This window comes from Corvus brachyrhynchos, unplaced genomic scaffold, assembly GCF_000691975.1.
Source record: "Corvus brachyrhynchos isolate BGI_N302 unplaced genomic scaffold, ASM69197v1 scaffold103, whole genome shotgun sequence".
In the NCBI taxonomy this organism is placed as follows: domain Eukaryota; kingdom Metazoa; phylum Chordata; class Aves; order Passeriformes; family Corvidae; genus Corvus; species Corvus brachyrhynchos.
Window position 1 is genome coordinate 848,843 of NW_008237436.1, and position 13,425 is coordinate 862,267.

Sequence of the window (13,425 nt, forward strand, 5' to 3'; positions counted from 1 at the left end):
TTCCCCACATTGTCAGCTATGTCTGTCCCCTTTTCTCTCTTGGCTTCTTAGTACACTCCTGTATCAAAAATTAGTACAAGTTAAACATCAAATGGCCACAAACATGTTAAGTATGCTCCTGCAATACTTCGAGGATGTAGCTGTTGACTTTACCAATATAAAAGTTAGAATCTGGTAGAAACCTATGCTTTTTGCACAGAATATGAGAGCTGGCTTTTGGATGATAGGCCCCATTGCATTATTATTCCTAAGGCCTGAGGATGTTTCTTTTCTGGGACCTGACAGAACTTGAGGTTTCTTAAGGAGACTTTGGATTATAGTCACAGCATGGGCTCTGTCTTGTGAGCTTTGTCTAATGAAAAAAGTCAAGGAATTCTCCACTGTCGTCTGATCTCAGTTCAGGATTAAACCTCCAAAAATCTCCATAACACTGGGAGATTCCACAGCTTTTTTTGATTTGTGGATCAACTGCCTGTGGAGAAGGGGCATCTAAAAATAGCTGAATGATGAACGGACATGCAGGGGAGCTTTAGCAATGGAGGAGCAACCTGAGGGAGGCAAGAAGAAAATTGGACTGCCTTCTGAAATGTTACTGCTGCTGACAAAGTACCCACTTATTCTTAGCATCCTACAGTTCAGTACAAAAGGGCTGAATTTAGAGGAGAGCAACAGATTTCTCATATCAGTGTATCTTATATACTCAGCTATGCTAAATTAAAACCACTAAATGAACAATATTGAGACTTCTCTGAGCAGTGGCTCATGGCCTTGGGCATGCACACTGTGAGAATTGAGATAAACTAGCCTTGGTATTCCAAGAGGACCAGAGCATGACAAACTGAAAGTGAGCACAGGCTGATACAACGCCTGGGGTATCAGGATCTACACAGCACTTATAAGCATAGTCAGGGAAATGTGCACAAATGTGAGACCTCGCATGGCTGGAGCTAGAGAGGCAGGCTGATCTGGGGATGGTTTTGGTCCCAAGGTAGCCAGGTGTGCCTACTGGATGCTGTCTCCCATCTGGTGAGCATGATGTGACCCTCTTCATGGCAGCATGTGTCACCAGAGCCACCCAGCTCCTGCCTCCTGCTCTGCTCTCTTCCAGGACATGCGACTCTGGTGGGTTTGGTTTACTGTGGCTTTCTTTTTGTCTCACCTAGCCCAGGCAGTCCATGCTGAAAGCAACTCTGCAGGGCTCTAGAAAAGCCCTATGCCTTCACACAGAGAACAGAGGACAAGCAGCAAGACAACCTACTTTTCTGAGCAGCTCTTAGCATCATTCCACCATGGGACCATGCAAAAAGGACACAAGGGAGGCAAAGGAGCCCACTGAATAAATGTCTTTAATGAAGATTAAGCATCTTTCTTGGCACTCATGTCAACATATGCAGAATTTTTCCATTGGTGGGTCTCAATGGACTTTGAGAAGATGCCTAGTGCCTCTCCCCATTTGAGAGACGGGGAAAATGAGGCAGACACATGTAATATTGCCAAGAGCCCCCTGTGCAAGCAAAGGCAGAGCCAGACCTATGAATCAGGCTCTATAAAACAATTTCCTTTTCCATGAAGCATCACTGCTTTCTGGTGGGGTCTTCACCTGCATCTTCCAGGTTTTATGTATGTGCCTTGACCAACAGCTTCCAAAGTTTTCCTTCTATTACAATGTTCCTCTGAGCAGAGAAATTTCCTTCCAGGTGATGTCTGACTTGACACCACTTCTCTTTCTGGATGGGGTTGCTATGACAGCTGCTCCTGGTTTGGCAAATCCTCATCTTGCCAGTCCTCTGCAAACACAACTCTTGCATATCTTGTATTCTCTGGGAAATCAAAATATGCTCCTGTTTTTAGTCTTTTAATCTTCTCATATCTGTGTCTCCTTTTGTTTGGAATCAGTGATGTTAAAGCAGACTTGTGCTGCCAATATTATAACAGCAGGTTTCATAAAAAATATCCCCACCTCAGCCAATGATGGATTTGGAGTACTGTATTGCTTAGGTTGCTGAGAAGAGAGGCTGGAGAAAATACTTTTATGGTTTGCCTTTGAAGCAAAAACTCTTTCACATAAAAATCAGGAAGTCAACATTACTTAGAAAATAAATGCAACTTAAGTGCTCTTAACTGGAAGTAGTTGGCATAAACCTTCCTTCTAAGAAATCTGCAGGGCATTTTTCTGATTCTAGAGTTTTGGATGGACTGGCAGAATGCCTGTGTTTGCAGGAGTGGTCACTCAAAGGTGTTAGGAAAAGTTATTTTAGCAAATGTTACAGCTCCCAGGGATATATATTCTTTCACTGTCCCTTGTTGCCATGTGAAGCACACAAACACACATAACACATGGGCATTATCTTTGTTTAAATTCTTGTCAGCTCTGGTCCGCACATCTCCACACTGTTAAATGAATTAAACTCAGATTTCCCTTGCCCCCTGACTTATCTACATTGATTTGCATGTTAATAACTTTCCTCCCCTCAGTCAGTTTGTTCTACCCTTTTCTTGATTTGCTCTCCTCAGTAATTTTGATTGAGTTCCTTGCCCTCAGCTCAATGTATGGGGAAGAAACTGAAGCAAGGCGATGCAGGGGAGCAGGTGACTCTGGTGACTGTTTGTTTTCACCACCATTGTCACTTCACTGGTCAAAGCCACGATGAGCAAGCTGACTGTCCTGGATGCTTTGGATGCCTGCCAGGGATGGATACCGTTCTACCCATCTTCCCTTCCCAGAACCCCGGTTTTCAGTATCTGACTTAGGTGCATTCTACAGGCATTTTCGTGTTGCTCATCCCTGAACCCTCATGGCTCCTTTGGTTCTGTAACTCTTCCCTCCCCATTCTCAACAAAGGTTAGCTTTTAGCTTAGATCCCAGCCTATCCTGACTAAGGAAGCCAGCTGAGAGAATGACCAAGTGTAGAAATAGCCGTTCACCCACACCTATGCCTTCCAGAAGCTGTAAGACAAAACTGGCTCCTCTAAACCAACAGCTTTGTCCTGCAAGCAACCAGTCAGCTGTGCAAGGATCATTCTGCCTATCTGCTGGCAACTTTTGTGAATAGTCTGAGTCTGAGCAGAACTCCTCATGGGAGGAAGCTTTCCAGTGCCAAAGCAGAGAAGGCTGGCTGTGCGCCATAGCCCCCAGCAAGTTCTGTGAAAAACATGCAGCTACTGGTCCACTGAATCTGGTCCCTTGCACATTGCTTCATTGGCTCGGGGCACGCTTTCAGAGCGTGTGTTTGGGGCAGGAGGGAAGCTGCTGCCATTGTTGTACAGTTTCAGTTGGGTTTTCTCAACTTCCTGGTTGACTGCCAAGGACTATGAGGCTTAATTTCCCACCTTTGAGTTTCTCTCCCCCTCAGGATCCTTCCATCTGCTGCATTTCATGTTGCCCAGGTAAAGCTATGCTTTCCAGCCTTCCCCTTCCAAAAATACTGCAGAGTTTGTTTTGGTTCCTCCAGATTGTGCTGGCTTTCACTCTGTGTACTGTGACTACTGACTCATGGTCCTGCTGGTCACCTCTATCTGATTCCAAAGTTTTCATTATCTTCTGCTCTTTGCAGCTCTGTGCAGACACATTTGCCTCATAAAACTTAGCAATCTGTTAATGTGGCCACTGTAGAGATCAGCATTTATATTTAGTAACATCACTCATTGGTTCAGCATTTTTTCAGTAAAGGAAGTCTAAAAAAAAAGATCATCAGTTGTTCCCGTGTTTTTTCTCTTCATACACCACAGAGAAAAATATTCCACTGAGATTTCATAAGCAAGAAAACTGAACTATATGTTTGGGGTTTTTTAATTTTTATTTTGCATACATTTCCCACGCTCTTAGATTAAAAAATATCTGACATGTATTCCAATATATTATTTGCTGAGTGCTTTTAAGCGAGCCTAGAATTGTGCACAGAGGAACTGAGAACCTGAACACACGACAGAGTGGAATTATCTTTATCCTGAGTCCTCCTTGCAGGGTGTAGAAGAAAGCCAAGTCTCATTTACAGCATTGTCTTCATGTCTTCCTGGGAATCCTTGCACATATAAAAGGCCAGGTTAGCTGATAGGACCTCAGTGGACCAGCTTAAAGCAGACAAGCCTCATGTTGTAGCTACAACTCAGTGATATCCCAGTTTAGGGCAAGCACAGCTCTCACTTCAAAGCTTGTTCACTCACCGGTGGGCAGCAGGAACCAAATCTGTGAGCCCAGCAGCTGGGATGGTGCTGTGGTTTAACCAAGCCACCAGCTGCTCACTCACTCAACTGCCCCCACCCTGGTGGGATTGGGAGGAGAATTGGAAAAAGGTAAAACCCAAGTTCTTATCTTTAGATAAGAACAGTTCAGTAATTGAAATAAAGTCTAATAATAATGATGTTGTTGATGATGATGACAATGATGATGAAAAGGAGAGAAAGAGAAAGGAATAAACCCCAAAAGACAAATAATGTACAGTAAAATTGCTTACCACCCGCTTATAAACGCCCAGTCAGACCCTGAGCAGCAATCAGTCCTTTCCAGACAGCTCCCCAATTCATATACTGGGCATGACAGTCTATGGTATGGAATATCCCTTTGGAGAGTTTGGGTGGTAAGGAATATCCCTTTGGTGAGTTTGGGTCACCTGTCCTGGCCATTCTCCCTCCCAGCCTCTCGTGCACCTGCCCATGGCAGAGCATGAGACAATGAGATGTCCTTGGCTTAGGGTGAGCACTGCTCAGCAACAACCAAAACATCAGCGTGTTATCAACTTTATTCTCATACTAAACCCAAAGCTCAGCACTGTACCAGCTACTAAGAACAGAATTTACTCTATTCATGCCAAAACCAGTATGGATGGTTGGGATGACAACTTGCTTCACGTGCCCAGTACCCGTGTGAAACCTTGCAAATCCCTTATCTGTTTCTCACCTGAGGATCAGAGGCCTTCAAATAAAACAAAACCCAAGATTAAAACCCCTTCCCTTGGAAGACTGCCAGATTACATTCTGCCCTCCCGTTCCTCTTTTACCTTCAAGCTGGCTTTATTGCATACATTCATTATTCATTCCCTCTATCCCAGTTGTGCACGCAGCTGGTGAGGCTTAGCAGCCACCTGGGCCAAACCTGGCCCACTGCTCCCACTGCCTGCTCCATGTTCCCTGCACCATGCCCACACCCCAGTGCTGGCTCTGCATGGGGGGGGATGGTTGCCACACGCTGTCATCCTCCTGTCCTTGCTGGGTGCTCTGGGGTACCCACCCATCGATTGTACCAAAGCACAGATTGAACACGGCAGGTGCCAGAGCTTTTGGTAATTGCACCCCAAGGCTATGAAATTCTCTGACAGCAAATCACGCTGCCAAACACGGGCTGCAGCATTTCCCCCTGCTGAAGCATGTTGGGCAGCACAGTTGGTGTTCATGCCCTTTCAATCTGACAGCACCATGTCAGCCCAGGAGGGGCAAAGCTGTTTTATGAAGACGTCTGCTGCCTTTTCAGCTGCCAGCAAATACAAGGATTAGGATTCTTTGCCATTCCCTTCATTCGCTGTCAACTCTTTCTTGTATCAGGTTTTTGGTCAGAATTTACTGCAATTCAGGTGTCACTAACAGCTATATCCCATGTCTGCTATACCCAGGTTTCAAACAGAGCAAAACTTTATTGCTGAACATTATAGACTTGTTTGTCCCATGTGAACATGGGGGAAAAAAGAGAGAGTAAGAGACAGGGCCACGGAGTTCTGGCTCCAGGTGGCTGGCTCCCAAGTGGAGATAAGTCTTTCTGATCAACCCTTAGCTGATATGTTTAATTATCCTTGCTTCATCATTGTTGACCATGTTTCTTTGCCTCTGGGTCTTGTAAGGATCATAGCTAACATACCATCTTAGTGAAGAGTGAGCACCATGCCTGTGGTGTTACCCAGATTGTTAGAAATGGATTCATGGTCATTTTCCTGAATATTTTCTGAATTGCTAGTTAATGTGAACACTCCCAGGTCAGCAGAATTTCATCATCACACTGGACATCATGGTGTTTCTTCTCTGTCAGAAACTGCCTGGACATCCAGGGCAGAAAAACAATGCAAGAGGCCCAATGATGAGAAGGAAATACAGATGTGAGCTGAGGACCTGAAAAGAGCCTGGGGATGTAACTGTGAACACTGAGCTTTCGGTGTCTGATCTGTGGATAGTGTCCAAGGGACCGAAAAATAAACATCTTTAACAATGGCTGGAGTGGGGACTGTCATTCCTTATGGCTTTTTTATTAGGACACAGGCAACATATCCAACAACTGCAGCATTGCCAAAGTCTCACTGTGAAATCAGAAGGATGTGATACTGTTGTCTGTCAAACTTTTCCAGTATACCAGCTGAACACTGAACTATGCTCTAAATACTTTCTCTGCTTTTGTTGGGGAATACATGTGTGTGTCCAACTTGAATTTGCTGAAACTGTGTTAGGAGCAACTTTTTGAAAAACTCAGATGGACAATTCTTGTCACTTCTCTAGTTTTTTTCTTTTCTGTTCCTGGTTACCCAAGAAAGCAGCAACAACTCCTTTAGTGGCCGTGCATATGTTTGTGCTGGAAGAGGACCAGGGGCTCTCCACCGTGCTTTGGAGTATGGTGAGAGAGGTTTGTGTGGCTGTGGCAGGGCATGTCCTGTCTCCATGGGGGCTCTGCAGCTGCAGGTGGGATTCACCTCCAGGGCAGGTTGATCTCCAGCCTTACCAAGTCACCAAGGGTCTCTCAATCTGTCTCAAGGTTTCCTGGTGGCCTTTGATGTATACCAAAAGGAGGGAGATCTGGATGCAGCAGGTACGAGTAGAAAGGAGGCCTTTGTATCAGCTTGGAAATAAACACAAATTCTCATTCAAAAACATTATACAGGCAGCAGATTGATTTGACACCCTTAGGAGTTAAACCAAAGCTGCAAATATTTGGATTGTGGCAGTAGGTAAACCCAGAGATTCTAGACTTCAGAGATGGGTAGGCTGGCAAAGTGCCTGCAGTTTTAATCTTACTTCACTCTGTCTTCATGGTTAGGGATTAATCTCCATACTATAGCTTTTCCACCCAGGAACAGGAAATGCTATTTGCCTGTGTCAGAGAGGTGTTCATGAGGATTAACAGGGATTTGGGGATTTTATATAACAGATTCACAAAATATTCTGAGTTGGAAGGCACCCACAAAGATCATCAAGCCCAACTCTTAAATAAATGGCCCATAGAGGGATTGGACCCCCAACCCTAGTGTTGTTAGCACCAGGGTCTGACCAGCTGAACTCAGCTCATAGACCTAGAGGCAAGGGTTTTATGTGACCTAAGGCTGAGCATGAAATAAAACTGGCCTTGCTATATGCTCCCATTTGAAATATGATGTTTTCGAACCAAGTTTCTCTTTTTCCTCCCTTGTTTTTCTTGCCATGGAGACTGAAGGGTTGTAACACTGCCATGGCCCTGACCTATCCCTGAACAAGGGGAATTTGGTTTTCTGTAACCTCCCACTGGAGAATGCAAAACTCTCAGTGCATTTGCATCAAAGATTTGGCAGCAAGGAAGGAGCCAAGTGGTTTGGCTGGTTTAGTTCTGCTTTGGTCTGACCTGTCTCCCACAGAAAGATTCATGGAAGAAGTTCTCTACCTTAACACTTTTGGGTGAATAATTAGCACTGAAGTGGCTGCCTCTGCCACAGTGTCTGGGAGCTTCTTCCCTTCCACAAAGCTGTCCAAGCTGTTTCTTGACACCAGTGTACCCAGCGAGGACAGGCACATTTCTCCCTTTCCCCTGCTCCAGTGCATTTTTGCTACCACAGTCCCTTCAAACCAGAGTCATGGCACACACTGACTTGATGTGGCAGCAGCCCACTGAAAGACATACACTGATGAAAAGGAATTCCACAGCCAATAAAAAAAGACGTTAAGCCCTTGAGAAAACCCTGCTCTGACTGAAATCCCAGGCTCTGACATAGAATCATAGAATGGTTTGGATTGGAAGGGACCTTAAACATCATCCAGTTCCAACTCCCTTGCCATGGAAGGGACATCTTCCACCAGACAAGGTTGCTCAAAACCCCATTTTAGCTTGGCCTTGGAACACTTCCAGGGATGGGGAACCAATGACTTCTCTGGGCAACGTGTGCCAGTGTCTCATTACTTCCAGAGTGAAAAATTTCTTCCTAATATCTAATGTAAAGCTACCCTCCTTCAGTTTAAAGACATTCCCCTGTGCCCTATCACTCCATGTCCTTGTAAATATCTTGGGGTGTGTTCAGATGGGCAGAGAAGATCCCTATTTCTCCGCCTTAGCACAAGTGTACAATAAACACAGCTTTTTAAGGACTGAAAAACCTTAGAAGAAAATGTTACCTGTCAGGCTGTCCCAGCTGGCCCCTGTGCCACTACAGAGATGTGCCATGGGAGCAGGAGGCTTGCTCACACTTTATTCCTAAACATCCTCCATAGTCCTGTAAGAAAGCATTCAATACGAAGAGCCTTTCCTTCCATGCAAGCTCTAATGTATTGCAGTGACAATAATGTATTATGTAGATTTTATGGATCACTTATACAAATTACAGTGAAACCTCAGCCTTGACTGTGGTTTAAAATAGACTCTGAAATAACAATACAGCAGTAACAGCAATAAAAAGAACAGCAGCAATAATAATGAATAGATAAAAAATTATCCATTAAGGTTCCTCCTCTCTACAAGTACTGGATAATAAAGAGGTATTTTTAGCCTGCAAATTATTTAATATAGATTTGTCTTTATTCTTTATGGTTTCAAATATATTAGTAAGGTTCACAGAGCATTTTAAGACATGGAAAAACCACATTTTCTTCTGAGCCATCCGATTACTCTTGTATGAAAAAGAGCTATTTAGATTTATGTTTTTCAGTTTGTTGAAATACATCATCCTGCAGAGGAAAATGCCTCTTTTTAATAATGCAGTGTATTAGAGGTCCCTTAGAAGGAAATTCTTGGCACAGAAGTTTCACTGCCAATATAAGAAACCTATGGAAGTGCATATCCATATTGTAGTGACTATAGTTAGGACACCTCCCTCAAAATAAAACCCTGAATCTTGTTTATCCAACTACTTTAGCCAGTGCTGCTAAAAAACTTTTACAAATGACTTTATGTGCAAAGTATTCTTCCTGTATCACCTGAAAGCAGTCATCTATCTTTCTTCTGCCTTTGCCCAGTGAAGCTTTTAAAAAAAAATTATTCAGTTCACACCAGGCCTGTTTCTCCTTTACTTTCTGACTGATGCACTTTGTTGAAACGACAGGCAAATCCTCACAGCACAAGTGGCAGCATTCTGTGAATAGTCATGAGTGAACTCCCTCCCAAATCTAAGCAACTGGACCTTTCAGAGGACTTGAAAAATGTAATGCCTCTGCCTCTTCTCCCAACTGTTATCACCTTTTTCATGCTTATGGGTGATATGTGGCAAGAGGCACAGAAGGATGGTTTCCTGCCTCCCCCCTAACGGAAATATTCCATAAATTTCTTTAGAGTATTAATTTTTCCACTTCACAAAAATATTTTAGAATAATTCTTAACTGGAACTAAAATAAGAATATAAAACACCATTTTTACCCAAAGATGTCAAAAATGGGGGCATTACTGACTACATATGTACATTTTCTTTTCCTCTTTTTATTTTTTTTTTTTGTGGGGGTTTTTTGTGGTTTATTTTGGGTTTTTGGGGGTTTGGGATTTTTCTTTTTTTGTTAAATCAGCTGGGTATTTATTAGCTCAGCAAAGCTATCCTAGTGCTTTGAAACTCCTAAATGTTTTAAAGATATTTCCTCCCATTCAAAGAACTGACATGTTTGTTTGAATTGTTAACTAGCAAAGATGGATGGGTTCATTAGGAAAAGGCCACAAGTACTCAGATGCAGGAGGTCAGGTTGGAAAGGGTGGATGCCTTTACTTACAGACAGGACCCTGAAACATGGCAATCCAAAATTGGTGGCAAAGCAAGCCTGTGAAACAAGGGCACACACCAGGGGTAGACACAGCCACAAAAACTTGGTTGCCATGGCATGCAGAGTAAATATTACTGGGAGCTTCTGATGGCGTGTCTGCAGCTCCTCTGCCTTTTGTTGCTTGACGTGCTTTCTTATAGCTAAAACACAATAGAGAGAACTGGTTAGAGTATCCAACTTGATTAATAACCTCTTTTCTCTGCAAAACTACTGTTGGTCACATTCACAACCTAATCTTTAATATAGCTGAATGCTACAGAAGGATACAATAATTTCTAACTGCAACTGCTCATAGGTAAACTGAGCTATCCGTGCAAAGTCCTCAGCACTACAGCTACTTCTGCAAATTACAGGCTTTTGAGTCATACAGTTAGAGTCAGATGCCTCATAGTAGGAATCATGTCACTTAATAGTGAGTGTCTGAATGATAGATGCTTACATCTTCGATAATCTTTGATTTGAGTGAAGAGAAGTAGGCTTTTTAAGGGCGTGATCCTAATTTATCTCCTTACCTTAGGCTGAAATGAATGATTCCTGATCTATACTCCTTGGGAGTGCATGTTTCTGAAAGAGCTTGATGGTGTTTATCAGATTAACTCTGTACCTGGTCACAGTCTCCATTTGTACACATGAAAAAACCTAGGCCAGTGTCCCCCAGTGCTGACATGTGCTTGCCTGTATCCATGAGCTTGCGGGCTCCTTGGCAGGGTTTTCATTTATGACAACCCACACTCTCCCAGTCTTTGCCCAGGCACAGCCCTGTGATTGACTCGTTCATACGGATATTGTCATAGGGAGGGCTTAGTTCACAGCTTAGTGAAGCAAAGAGAGTGTACCTGCATGGACATGAGCATACCAGGCTACTTGGACTTGGGATCCATGTATACCTCACTTATGGCCCTAGGGCTAGCTTTCTATGTGCTTGGATTTCTTGAAACACAGCTAAAATTGGAACAGCCCTGCATGTGATTTGGTTTGGTATGCTGAGGTCCATTTCCCTCTGTGGGGGTCTTTGAGACCGTGGCATGTGCTCATCCAAGAAAAAAGATGACCTGCCATCCTTTCCTGAACTCCCCGTCACCTGAGCGATGTGGGGCGCAGATGATGCCCTAGGGCATCCTGTGGCTGTGATGAGTATTTGTGGCATCCCAGAGGATCTGACCATTGCCCTCCCTTGGTCAGGCTACAACCTTGGCTTTGACATGGAAACAATTTGGCGCCTTCAGCAGGTGGCATCAGATGCTTGAAGCAGGCAAACAGGCACTGGCTGGCTCCATGTGTCTCACTGCAGTGGTCTCTCAAGGATCGCCATCAGCTTCAGTTCTGAAGGATGACTCTCAATACACCTTACAAATGGTGAGGTGCTGTTAATTTGGACTGCTCTGGCTGTTCCTGCTCTCCGAGAACACTGGATACTCTCAGGACTCTTGGCTTCAGCAAATTCCCTGGGCAAAGGAGCACATTTGAGTTTCTCACTATTTTCCTTGACTGCCTTGTCTTTACATCATGAGGCAGGAGGAATAGAAAGTCTGGCACCATGTTACTCATTGTATTATACCTCTTTTATCTAGTGCTGAGACACCAATTCGGGGTTTATTCCAGCTCCTGTTCTTTTGTCATCTCATTCTTCTGGAGTACCTGATCATGGCTATCAGGCAGGAGAGACAGGGAACCACTCACTTGGTTGAAATTGAGGCAATTATCATTCTGACTGACTTCAATCTCCTCCTTTTAATTAGTTGCTCCTTCCTAACTGCTAGATGCATGGACTCTACACAGGCTTGTGCTTTCACTTACACTTTAATTAATCTCTATTAATGCTTACTCTTTGCTGTTAGAAGGTGTTTGTCCTTTTAACACCACCTTGGGTGTCACACTCTAATTTATGCTGCTGTTTGCTGGTTTTATTGGAATTAGAATTGTACATATTCAAGGAGTTTTGTTGGGCTGGTGTTGAACAGCTGCAACCCTTAAGCAGAAAGCACAGTGTGTCTGCCAGCATGAAAAGTGATACGTACAACGAAGTGTGGCATGCAAAGATTGCAATTAAATACTCTGATTAAGGTTTGATGTTGCAAGAACATGCTCCTCTATAGACACTGTAAAGTCCTTTTTCTCCTTGCTTTTGTGTGTAAGCTAAAAGTGCATTGCTGATGATGACAGGAGTCACTAAGGAACACAAATCTGGTGTTCCCTTCTCAAGCTATACTTACTCCTAACAACTCCCATGCTACAGCAAGAGATTTCTCATCCACTGCTTGGCAGCACACTATTTGCACTGCCATGGTTTAGCTAATTAGCTGTCAACATATTCAGAGTCCACATCTGCAGCTTTATTACCAGAATGAAAGCCACATGAATCTTCTTTTTTTTGGTGGGTTTTGTCATTTTTCTTCTAATATAAGGCCTTCGGACCTTTTGGATTTTCTATTTTTATCATCATTTCCACAGCTCTATGTCAGCAATTGTTGCTTGATGTCTGCAAAGTTCAAATGTATACCACCTGCCTCCATTAGTCACTACTGTTTCTCTGTCAAAATGCATTGGTGCTAAGTGACTATTGCCAAAGTAAATAGAAAATGTAACTGGAGAAGTAGAACACACTGTAGTATTTATTTGTTGTTTTTGTCTTTTTTGGAGATTACTCTGTCAGCAGTCATGCTGTGTGAGGGCATTTTGTTCTTTTCTTCTTTTGTTTTGTAGGCTTACCAGTCCTGCTGTCATAAAGGATTTTAATGCAAACATTTACATTTCATCTAGTTATGGCTATTTTCAATCGTTTTCAAGCTTGGGCACACAATGAACTGCTTGGCAGAAAGACTGTACAATAAGCTTCTTTCCAATAAGTGCTTTACACTTGTATATTTTTAGGAGAATACTGCTCCTTGCTGTCTTATCTGTGCCAGAGAACCATGTGAAAACCTGTATCCCGGTCCATTCCTCAATGCTTCTGTCCCCTGAGATTACTCCAGATATGGCACTTGAGCTTATTCTATGTCAAGATAGAAGGGAAATGTGTGCCATCCTGAAGTTCATGGCAAAGTTCCTGTTGAGGTCAAGGAGACCAGGTTTTCATTCAGAGAGATTTGGCACCAGCTTCACTGGGGAAGTGTCAATGTGGACTGCACTGATAACATTCTTATTTTGTCAGTGCCAAAGCATACACCCACTCTATGTCCAAACAGGAGAGAAACCCAGATGGTGTCATGTCACACTGCCATCCAGATCCATTTCAAAAGAGTTTTAGTGCCAACTCTGATCAATGTATTTAAAATGTTTTACTCTAAATTACTATAATGCTCCAGTAGACAGATCCTAGGATAGATGGCACACTTAACAGGATATGCATAATAATTATTCTCAGCTGAAACAACTGGCCAAGGGCTCTGTAGGACCTTCCTTCCTTCCTTCCTTCCTTCCTTCCTTCCTTCCTTCCTTCCTTCCTTCCTTCCTTCCTTCCTTCCT

At 43.4% G+C, this 13,425-nt stretch overlaps 1 long non-coding RNA gene across 2 annotated transcripts in view; it reads right to left on the bottom strand.

Moving 5' to 3' along the window:
- Window positions 1-6: 6 nt before the first annotated feature.
- The window catches only part of LOC108445984, a 14,524-nt gene continuing 1,105 nt past the window's right edge, over window positions 7-13,425 (bottom strand). For both annotated transcript variants that reach the window (XR_001861080.1, XR_001861081.1), the window contains exons 2-4: window positions 9,910-10,100; window positions 8,335-8,432; window positions 7-6,814 (exon numbers count right to left, since the gene is read on the bottom strand). This is a non-coding gene — a long non-coding RNA (uncharacterized LOC108445984). The remainder of the gene's footprint in view (window positions 6,815-8,334; window positions 8,433-9,909; window positions 10,101-13,425) is intronic.